Source organism: Petaurus breviceps, unplaced genomic scaffold, assembly GCF_028583685.1.
Source record: "Petaurus breviceps papuanus isolate PSGF00001 unplaced genomic scaffold, PetGlider_PUasm1.0 689, whole genome shotgun sequence".
Taxonomy (NCBI): domain Eukaryota; kingdom Metazoa; phylum Chordata; class Mammalia; order Diprotodontia; family Petauridae; genus Petaurus; species Petaurus breviceps.
Window position 1 is genome coordinate 2,844,777 of NW_027186458.1, and position 11,167 is coordinate 2,855,943.

Consider the following 11,167-nt stretch of genomic DNA (forward strand, 5'->3'; position numbering starts at 1 on the left):
ACATGTTAGAAAAGGAGGGGTTTTAGTCCCACTTATAAGGCATGATGAAGGGAAAGAAAGTAGGAGGGAAAGAGGGAGGGAGGGAAGGGAGGAAGAAAGGAAGGAAGGAAGGAAGGAAGGAAGGAAGGAAGGAAGGAAGGAAGGAAGGAAGGAAGGAAGGAAGGAAGGAAGGAAGGAAGGAAGGAAGGAAGGAAGGAAGGAAGGAAACTTTCACATCTTTTTCTTTCTTGGGGAAAAAGGCAAGATTTGTTCTTCATTCTCAAGATTCCATCATTTACAGGGTTAAAGTACAAAAAGAAACCATATTACATGGGGTATTTAAGATCCTATCACTATATCCATCTCACAAAAAGCCACTAAAACTGGTTCCGGCAGAGAAGGAAGAAGGAAAGTTTATTAGAACAGACCACAACCTCGAAATAGCCCTAAAGCTGGAAAGATAATGTCAGAGTCTGTTAAGACAAAAGTGAGCATGGCGTCCTGGCACTAGAACTTTGGGAAAGCTCTTAACCCCAGGGACCATGCAATACTGGGCAAGCAGACAGGACCCAAAAATCTGTCAACTGTGACAATAACTGGCTGTCTTTTCTATGCCGTTCTCATCATATAAGCTCAACCTGAATGGTGCCAAAACAATCCATCATTTTATTTTATTTGGTATTTTAATGCAAAACAGGTCTCCCAAGACCAAACTTGAAACTGCATTTTCCAGACCTCTTGACAAAAGATTTCTTTGGTTTCCTCTGAAACCTTGTCCAATGCCAGCAGAGCAAATGCAGCCTCATATCCTTGCTCTGGCCTCACTGACTTGGTTGGGGTTCAACAGGACCTAACTTCAGGAGGATCTAGCTGAAAAAGGAGAGGAAGGAAAAGCCATGTAAAAACAGAAAGCCCAGTCCTGCCTCTTTATCACATATTCAGCACAGGGATCACTTCTTCTCCTGAGTCAATGATGGCCATAAAAAAGCAGATGTTCTGTTGACTTTGACCATTTTAAAATGTGATGCTGCTCTTGAAGCAAGTGACTGAATGTAGATTCAAAGAACCTGGGTTCAAATACCAACTCTGCCACCTGCTATTGATGTGACTTGGGCAGATTCCTTCCCCTTCCTGAACCTCAGAAAAAATATTAAATGGAGGAGGGACTGACATGGTAGAGTGGAGAAGACACCAGCCTCAAAGTCAAAGACCAGAAGATGCACTTGGGCTTCAGTTCTGACACTAGTTGTGTGACCATGGGTGAGTCATTTAAATTTTCTAAGCCTCGGTTTTCCTATCTGTAAAATGGAGCTAGGAATGCAAGCACACAACAGGGAAGTGCTTTGTAAACTTTTAAGTCAGTAAAATGGGAGTGATGATGAGGATGGGAACGGTGTCCATAGTAGCAAAGGTAACAAATGTCGATGGTGATGATGGTGACAGTGTTGATGTCGACATTAACAATGATGAAGTTGTGGTAACAACCATGATTTCATTATTTGTAGTAGTGATGGCAATGATAATGATGCTGATAATGAAGATGAATGAATGAACAAATGAATAGATGAACGAAAAACATGTATTAAGCATTTACTATGAATATGCTCTGTCTCAACTGCTGGGAATACAAATAAAGAGAAACAGCAAGACACTACATAGCTACAGGGAGCTCACATATTCACTGGGGGGGGACAATAATTTTTTTAAAGTTAATTTACAGAGCAGATCTAAAGGCCCCAAAGTCCTAAGGTTGCAGCTATGATGGAGGTAGCAAGGTCCAACAGCTCTTAGGTTATATCAGGAGGTCAGTGACAGTGTTGGGGTTGGAAAGGGCATAAAGAAAGGGAAGATCAGGCAACCCCATTGGTGGCCTGTCTTCCCACCATCCAAATAGACCAGGTGGGCTCTGGTTGAGACAAGAGGTAAAGAAGAAAGGATACTCCTGGTGGTGGCAGGATTGCTCACCACCCAACCATCCTAAATAAATTCTGGATGTTCCAGACCCAGGAGAGGGGGTGAAAAGATAAAGCAAAGGGAAAAGAGTAGCCCTAGTGGTCATGGGTCTTCCTTCCACCCAACCACCCCCAGATGGGTGCTGGACCATCCAAGGTATGATAATGACTGGGATGTTGTTCTGATGTCATCGATAATGCCAGTAATGATGTTAGAGATGCTATTGATACAATGACAATGGGATTCTTGTTGATGAGTGAAGATGATGGCTATGATGCTGCTGAAACAGATGCCGTATTGTTTAGTGTGATAATTGTGATATTGTTGATAATATTAATGATTCTGATAATGAAGAGTCAGATTAGATCGGCCCTAAGAACACTTCCAGTTCCTATAAAGGTTCCAACCTATCTGGACTAAAGTTAAAGAAAAATACACACACCATCCCATGGTAATATTAACAATCTACAGGTTTATTTCCTTTCCTTTCTATTACATATCAGACAGGAGCACTGAAGAGAGCTTGGTCATTGATCTGTCTCCTCTCCAGCATCTGGAACAAACCAAGTTAAAAGATCAATGAAGATGATTGATGACCTTGTAAACTATGACACATAAGGTATTTTGAGATTGAGAAGATCCTTAAAAAGCTGAGACCACACTCAAAGCTGTTCCAGAATGGTAGAACCTGTCAAAGCTTACACTCGACAGATTAGGCCTTGTAGAATTCAGGCCCTTTTCAAACCATGAGAAAGTGTCAGAGGAAGTCTTGGGGAGACTCTAGGCATAAAAAAACAAATATTTACAAATATTCACTGCACTCAAGGAACTTACATTTTACTGGGGCATATATTGATAAGAAAATTAAAAAGCATTAAAAATAAATACAAAGTAACTGAGGGGTGTAGGGATTTAAGAATGGGCTCATGTAAACAATGATGACTACGCTTGAAGGAGGTGCTAGGCATTCTATGAGGTGGAGGTCAGGAAAGAATGTCAGACATGGGAAATTTACTTCAGTCTGTGCAAAATCAAAGAGATAGGAGACTGCACTGAGGTAGAGAGGGGAGGGGGGGAATGGTGTGGAAGGAGTGGTCATTTGTAGAGTAAGAATTGGTTAGTGTTTTGAGCAATCCTGCCCAGGGCAGAGAAAACATTGGAGACCAATGCAAATGTCTCATCCACTTGGCAGTTATGTCTTTCGGGTGAAGAGTGAGTGACAAGACTTGAAAAAATGTATTCATGCAATTTGGTTTTTAATGTTCTGAGTCAATATAAACCAAGAAATAACCCAATGGGATTGGATCTGAATTCAGTTTCTCATCTCAACTGCCCTATATACGAGAAGGAAGTTCACCTTAATATCATTCCTCATCATAAATGAATGGATTGGTGTTTTCTAAATACAACTCTTTTAAGTTTGCTTAGCCAAACTGAGTCATCAGATTTAATTACCATTGGGTAAACTGAGGGAAACTCCATGTTTACTCCACCATAACACAACCTCAAAGAGTCTGAATGGCTGACCATCGTTTGTGATACCCTATCTGGTATTTTCTGTGTGTGCAAATTCCTCTGCATGACATTCGCTGCTTTCTGCAGAGATCATCAGCTTTATAGCCCTGTCTTGTGTTACTACTGTCCAAACACCTGTTTCTGCTTCCATAATATATCCTGTGCTCTGGTTTCCCTGATTTGGTTTATTCTTTTTCTCTAGAATGGAATGCCCTCTCTCCTCTTCACGTGTTGGATTCCTACTGTATTTTGAATGGCATTTCAAATGTCACTTCATTTATAAAATTTTCCCTGATTCTGCCCCCCTCCTCAGCTAGCAATGGCTTTACACACACACACACACACACACACACACACACACACACGCACACACACACACACACATGCACACGCACACAAATATTTTGTTTGTAATTCATGGGATACAATGACACAGTACAAAGAATGCTAGATTTGGACGCAAAGGAGCAGTGTTCAAATCCTACTGCTGCCAGTTACTATCTGTTACTTTCTACAAATCCATTTACCTCTTTGGGCTTCAATGCTACATTAGTAAGCTGAAGGGGTTGTATAAGATTTTCCTTCTAGCTTGAAATCTACAATCCTATAATGTGTTCTTATATTCATATAGATCCCAAGTCTTCTTTCTATAGAAGGATCCAGAAAGATACCAAATTTGGGGGCATTTTGGAAGCACACCTCCATGAAAAATCATGTCTCATGGGCCCCCGCTGATAAGGTCATCTTTACTAACCCTACCAGAGGTTACATTAACCAAAGGCATTTATTCAAAGAGCATAACAAAAGCAGTGAAAAAAAAGATTCCCCATGCCCACATTGGTGGATTCTCAACAGGTTACCGCACAACCACTGGGGTTTAGGACACATACAGAGCACATGGTCATCGAGGAACATACATGGAGAAGCCTACACAAGCCTTAAGAAAACATACACTATGGGCAATGCACACCTCCAATTTTGCAAAGTTATCCTGCTATTCTCCAATACTCGCTGCTGGGTAGTCAGCTGAGCAGCTGTTGTCCTTCTGGCTTCCCTGACTTCCTTCAAGTCTCCGCTAACATTCCTCCTTCTACAAGAAGCTTTCCTCCACCCCTTTAATGCCAAAACTTCCTTTCTGGGCTTGTTTGCAATCATCCTGTATATTTCCTGTTTGTTCGTCGCTGTCCACAGAATGTCTCCCCCATTAGACTTTCAGCTTCTTGAGGGCAGGGATGATTCTTTGTTCTTCTTTGTGTCCCCAGCACTAACTTAGCACAACATCTGGCACACAGTAGGTGCTTGTTGATTGGCTCTGACTTGTTGCCATCGGCTAGGCTTCACTGTGATGTAGATTCTGCTTAGTAAGAGGGAGAGGTATTCTCAGTGGCGACTTTAAACACGAGCCTAATGATTTTGTGTTTTATTGTAGAGATGATAGTCAGTGTGTTGATGCAAAGCAGATGCTTCATCACTGCCTGAATCTCCCCCTCCCCCTATCTATTAATACTTATAGGGACAAATGGAGGAATTTCATTCCATTTCTTTAATGCTACATTTGATACAGCACATAGACTATGAGAGCAAAGTGCACCTGCTAAAATCATGTTATTTGTGCCTATCTAAGTCCCCAATGGAAATGCTAAATGGGCTGATTTCTATATATGTCTGATTCTCATGGACCCAACTAGCTCCATGAAGTAGAATGAGGTTGCCAGTGGTAAGACCTCTCCAGTGGATAAGATTTCAGAAGAAACAGGAGGATGGGGCTAGTCACAAATGGCAAGGCTAATAAAAAAGACCCACAGAACCATAGACAACCTACAATTGTTCTTTGTCTAATATAAGATCCTGTTCCTTGCTAGTAAATCAATCAATTATTCAAATAATCAATCTAGTATGTATTAGCACCAAGCTATTTCAGTTGTAATCCTGGACCTCACCATTTACTATCTCTATGCCTCAGTTTCCTTACCTGTAAAATGGGAGGAGGGATAGCTATAATGGCCTCTAAGGTCCTTTCTGGCTATACATCTATGATCCTGGTTTCGCTCACCAGATCTTCTCGAATCCTGTTGTGATCTCTGACTTTGACCCTGTTAAAAACTTCAGATATCACCTCCTGTCTTATATAATGGATTCTTCCTCTCACACATTATATAGTTTTTTGTTGTGTAACTCATGGGATACAATGTGGCATGGGAAGAATGCTGTTTTGGGATTTAAATTCTCAAAGGAGCCATCTCCCCTATGAAACCATGTGGCCCTATGAAAGAGGCTCAGTCCCTGATGTCTGTGTTTATTCTTTCAGATTTTAGGTAAAAAGAATGCAACTTCTGACTGTGTGAGTTTCAAAGCATCAAGAGGGCATCCCAGCATCCTAATATTTCAAAGTCTGGGTTTGTAGCCAGAGCTGTATCAGTGCCCCCAAGGAAAAGGATGACCTTCAGAAACAACCTTTGGGACCCCCATCCAGTTATAGTGAGACAGGGGCTGATGCAGCAATGATGTTGCAATTGGACATGAATTTGATGGGACCAAAGTTATGTATGAACTAAACTAAGAGTAAGCTTACTTCCCTCCGAGACCAAGATAGTATATGCTATACTTCCAAATTTGCTTTTGTTCTCACCATATGTACAAAGTTAATATCTCTCTGTAGAAGCTAAACAATGTTAAGTGATTCAATGGAACAGCAGCAAAAGTAACTAGTATCTAACAGTACAGGGGATACCACCAGTGGGGGCTCACACCAATGTCAGTAGAGAAGAGATACCACTAACCCCTCAAGATATCCTGGAACCCTGAAGGGGAGATGTAGCTAATGTGTCTCTAAGAGAATGAGCAAGACAGTGCTTGTTACACTTGAATTGAGCTAACATTGGCCTTTTTGAAGTTTCTACCTGTTGCTTTTGTTTCTGCTCTCTGGGACTAGGCAGAGCAAGTGAAATGCTGCTTTTAATGTTCTTTTCCTTTGAGCTCCACAGTTAATGAGCTAGCATGGAGTAGTGGACAGAAAGCCAACCTCGAAGCTGAAAGACCTCCATTCCAATGTTGTGTGACCCCAGCCAAGAGATTTAATTTTTCTGTGCTCTAACCAACTCTCAAAGACTATAAACTATGGAGAAAAGGCTTACCTGCATGGGTAAAAAGAGTTTGCTCATTGGGCAGGTCCATACATAGATGAAATCAGAGATCTCATCCCACTACCAATCCAGGGCTGCATGGTTTTTACTCACACTATGATTTGGGGTCCTTCCACACATCTCTTCCTAAGCTGCCTTCTTGTACCAGACTAGGGAGGACTTATAAAGCCCCAACCAGCCACAACGCTTCATGGTTCTCAGACACAAGTCCAGGCAGACAATATGTTCAGCATAAACAGAAGGATGGGTTTTCCTTATGTCTCATGCATTCATAATAGGAGATCCAGCCTTTAGAGGAGGCTTGGATTTGTCCTTTGTGGAAGGTTATACATGGCACATGCAGATTTGTCCTGCTTGGTTCCAGTCCAACATATAGAGGTTTGGTCAGCCTACTTCAGTCCTCACAATGACTAGAAAGCTGAGGCATTGTGGTGATGAGGAGTTTTCTGATTGGCTCAGGAGACAGAGGACTGATGATTCAGGAGGCACAGAACTGGAACTGAGTTTTAAAAATTTTAAAAACAAGCAGTATTTCCTCCCATCAGTTCTATCTGACTTTTCATTCTGGTGGTAAGCAAGGAAATAACTTCTGGGAGTTGTCTAGTAGCAACTGCCCTTTAAGTATCTGTCATTAGTCCATGTAAAGATAGTGCCTTTCTTTCCTTTGTCTCTTCTGCATTTGTTCTTTCTTGATCTTAGGTGAATGAGCATTCCAGGAAAGGAGTGCCTAGGCTGCCGAGGAATTCAGATCTGTCAGAGCTATCAGAGAAGCCTAACCAGCAACCAGAGCTAGCTTGGGCAACCAGTGAAGAATCAGCACAGCCTCAGATTGACCCACTTGACCTGTGCTATCAGGGAATTAGCCCCTCAGCTGAGACACTGTGCCCCTCAGGGAGTCAGATGAGCTGATCAAGAAAGCAATGTGTTCAGTCATTCAGTCGTGTCAGATTCTTTATGACCCCGTGAATCATATCATGTCAATGCTGACCATGGGGTTTTCTAGGCAAAGATATTGGAGGAGTTTGCCATTTCCTTCTCCAGTGGATGAAGGTAAATAGAGGTTAAGTGACTTGCTCAGGGTCACACTGATAGTAAGGGTCTGAAGTTGGATTTGAACTCAGGTCTTCCTGACTTCAGGTCTAGTGCTCTATCCACTGAACCACCTAGTTTCATCCTACATAAATATACACACATATAGACAATATGCATAGATAAATAAATTAATGTACAGAGAAGGTAAATTTGATGAGATTTGTGGAAGATTACTATCCACTGAGGAAATCAGGAAATGTCTCTTACAGAAGGTAGCACCTAAGCTGTATCCTGAAGGAAGGCAGGATTTCTGTGAGGCAAAGATGAGGGAGACAAGCATTCCAAATAAAGTTGAGCCTACGTAAAAACAAAAAGATAGGAGGGAGAATATGGATGACAAGCCCATTTAGTAAAGGCACTATAACAAGGTTCTTAGTGAAGAACCACTTCTGACCCACTATTCCCTGGACAGAAGTCCCTTCTCTGGCCTCACTCTCCCAACCGACACTGGCATTTGCAGTTTGGTTCAGCAGAGGGCAGCTGACTACTTGGAGAAAGGTTCTAGGAGTAACCCTGTATTTTAATACAGTTGCCAACACTGCTGCTCAGTGTACCCCTTATGAATTCTCAGCCAGACCCAATTGTCTTTTAGAAAAAAAAATATTAAGCACATACAGCAAGAATATTCTTATAGAAACAAACAACCAGGAGTATATGCCCCCTTTTTCACACAGAAGGTGCCTGTGGAGAGTGGACTCAAACTTACAGAGTACATGTGGCCCAAGAGTAAAATGACGCTCCTGTCCTTCTCTCCCTTTGTGGAACTCCCATGACATTGCCCTTCGGTGTATTCTCTGCTGGGCTCCAAGAGCTGTTCCCCACATAAAGTCCTGAAGTTGCCTTTCTTCCGTGTGTCTAGATTTTCCTTCATGTGTCTCAGCTCCTAATACAGGATCTGGCAGCAGCCGCTGTTTCTCCAAAGACACAATTACTGTCGCCAAATTTTTCTGACCTTGAAAATTTTCTAAATTCACAAGGTTGTTGCCTAGTCAATGGAAGGAAAGGGGGAAGGAGAAAGAGAGAAAACTCTGTCCTCCTCCTCCTCTTAATTCACCATGAGGCATTCCTCACCACTGGGCTTCACTGCCCCTAGACTCACTGCTCCATAGCTCACAACTGATTTTCTTTCACCAATGGCAAAATATCCCTTGTGTGGTACCATCAGCTTTCATCCAATGACCCAAAGCCCTTGTGAGCCTTTCAAAATGACCAAGTATTTATTTTCTTTTTTTACTAAGCCCCACTCCATTCATTCATTCATTTATTATCCTGAACTTAAATACCAAAAAAGAAGTATTTGATTGATGATTGAGTCAAGATATATGGGTCTCCTATGGTGTATACATGCTGAGAGCTTTTCCTGTTATTTGTGAAGAAAAGTATGTTGCTATTTCTATAAAATTTTAATCTTTTAGATTTATCCTCTTTGTCCTTTTGGACAAGGAAATTTTAATCTTTCTATAACTACATTAGAACAATGAGCCTTACCTTCTTTTAAAATTTCACAGGTTTTTTTCCCTTAATTACACAGGTTTTTATTTAGACAACTTCTTGACTCATCATTGTGTATTTTACCATGCCAAAATTGTGTGTGTTGAAACTGGTAAATCAAACGTTTTTTTTTTTTGCTTTTTGGAGGGCAATTGGGGTTAAGTGACTTGCTCAAAGTCACACGGCTAGTAATTGTGTCAAGTGTCTGAGGCCGGATTTGAACTCAGGTCCTCCTGACTCCAGGGCCGGTGCTCTATTCACTACGCCACCTAGCCATCCCTATCAGACTCTTTAATTGTTCTAAATGTGTTTTGACTTCAGGATGCCAGACTATCTCTTAACATAACCTCAAATTTTGTCCTTGAGAGGCTTAAGCTCAGTCTATCTTGCCTAGAGAAGAAGAAGGCATTTGTATTGCCTTGAACCACTGGCTCAATCTGTCCTCTGGCATCAGTCTCTATTTTTCCATGGAACACATTGAGAATTTTATACTCACCACGTCCAAAGGACATTTTCATATCAATGGAAAAAGTTTTCCCCACATGAAATAGTTCTTTAATGTAACTTTCAGTGAAACCATGTAATTTGATATCATCCATGAGCAATATGGGATTAACACAATATTTTGATATGATTCCTTCTTTGACTTGAAAATCATGCTCAGTCCTATTCAAGTGTATTTTTAATAGATTTAAGTTCAGACAGAAAGATAGTGTACTTAAGCTGTATCCCTGTAAGGACATCATGATTTATACCAACTATTCTTTGTGTTATCATGCTGGTGGCATGTGTTAAATAGGGAAAAATTTCCATGAGCACCTCAAACACTCAGGGTATCATCATGCCTGAGATCTATTTTATGTATTAGCAATACATAATTAAGCTATGAGTGTGGAACGGAGTCAAAAGTTTTCTACTAATCAATAATAAAGGTGCTATAAATGTCTTGATCAACAAAAAATTGATCAACAATGAGTTGCACTTTTAGTCTTTGGAACTTTTTGGCAAACCCTGTTTGTTACTCAGTTAATACAGCTTTTTTGTAAGTTCATGTACATATTTGGGTAATGCAGACTATGATTGTTTTTATAAAGTATGTAAAATGTGGTAGGCCTATATTTGGAAAAGTAGTTACTTACTGGTGTTCTCATCTTTTAGTAAAAAATATGTGATGCCTATTCTTAAAAAATATGGGATCAATTTGTACCAATAAAGTGCTTTGAGATCACTATAGTTCACACACCTCTATGAACTGTGTGAATCAATAATTATGGATTTCATTGCTTCCTGATTTTGTAGAATAGCTCAAGAGTCTGTCAGCCTTCCACACCCTCACCCCTACCCACTCCACCCCCCTCCACTCCTCACTCTGCCCCCTGCACTCCTGGATCATTGCTCATTGCATTGGCAGTAGGCAAGCGTTGTGTTTTGTGCTTAATGCAATTTATGCTTTTGTCGTGTTGGAATTATCTCAACTACACACAAACTTGCCTCAGTTTTGTCCTTGACAGGACCAAAAAATGGTCCATGTCCTGCATGGCTGGTTCATTCTATTTTCTACTTTCTTGACTTTTCAAAATTCTGTAGCACAGTTTCTAAATGGCGGTGAATTGTGTATTTTATTATTTGACTCTGCTTCCCCTTCATCTTTTGACTTACTCTTTCAAATGTTGACTAAAGGCATCAGAAATTTCTGGGTATATTTTCATTTTATAGATTCTATTCTATGTATTTATTTCTGTTGGCTTTACTCAGGCAATAGGATATATTTTCTACTGCACATACTGAGTCAATAAGATATAATAGTCAGTCAATTAGCATTTCTTAAGTGCTGACTGTGTGCTGGACACTGGAATGGGCTCTGGGTATAAAGAGAGAAGCAAAAGACACAGTGTCAGCACTCAAGAAGCTCAGATTCTAATCAGAGAGCTATCACATAAATAACTAGGGGAGAGAGAGAGAGAGAGAGAGAGAGAGAGAGAGAGAGAGAGAGA

The 11,167-nt window shown here is 40.8% G+C and overlaps 1 long non-coding RNA gene across 1 annotated transcript in view; it reads left to right on the plus strand.

Annotated features, from left to right (window-relative positions):
• Window positions 1-695: 695 nt before the first annotated feature.
• The window catches only part of LOC138174503 (uncharacterized), a 50,050-nt gene continuing 39,578 nt past the window's right edge, over window positions 696-11,167 (plus strand). Inside the window, exon 1 of the long non-coding RNA XR_011171755.1 lies at window positions 696-1,239. This is a non-coding gene — a long non-coding RNA (uncharacterized lncRNA). The remainder of the gene's footprint in view (window positions 1,240-11,167) is intronic.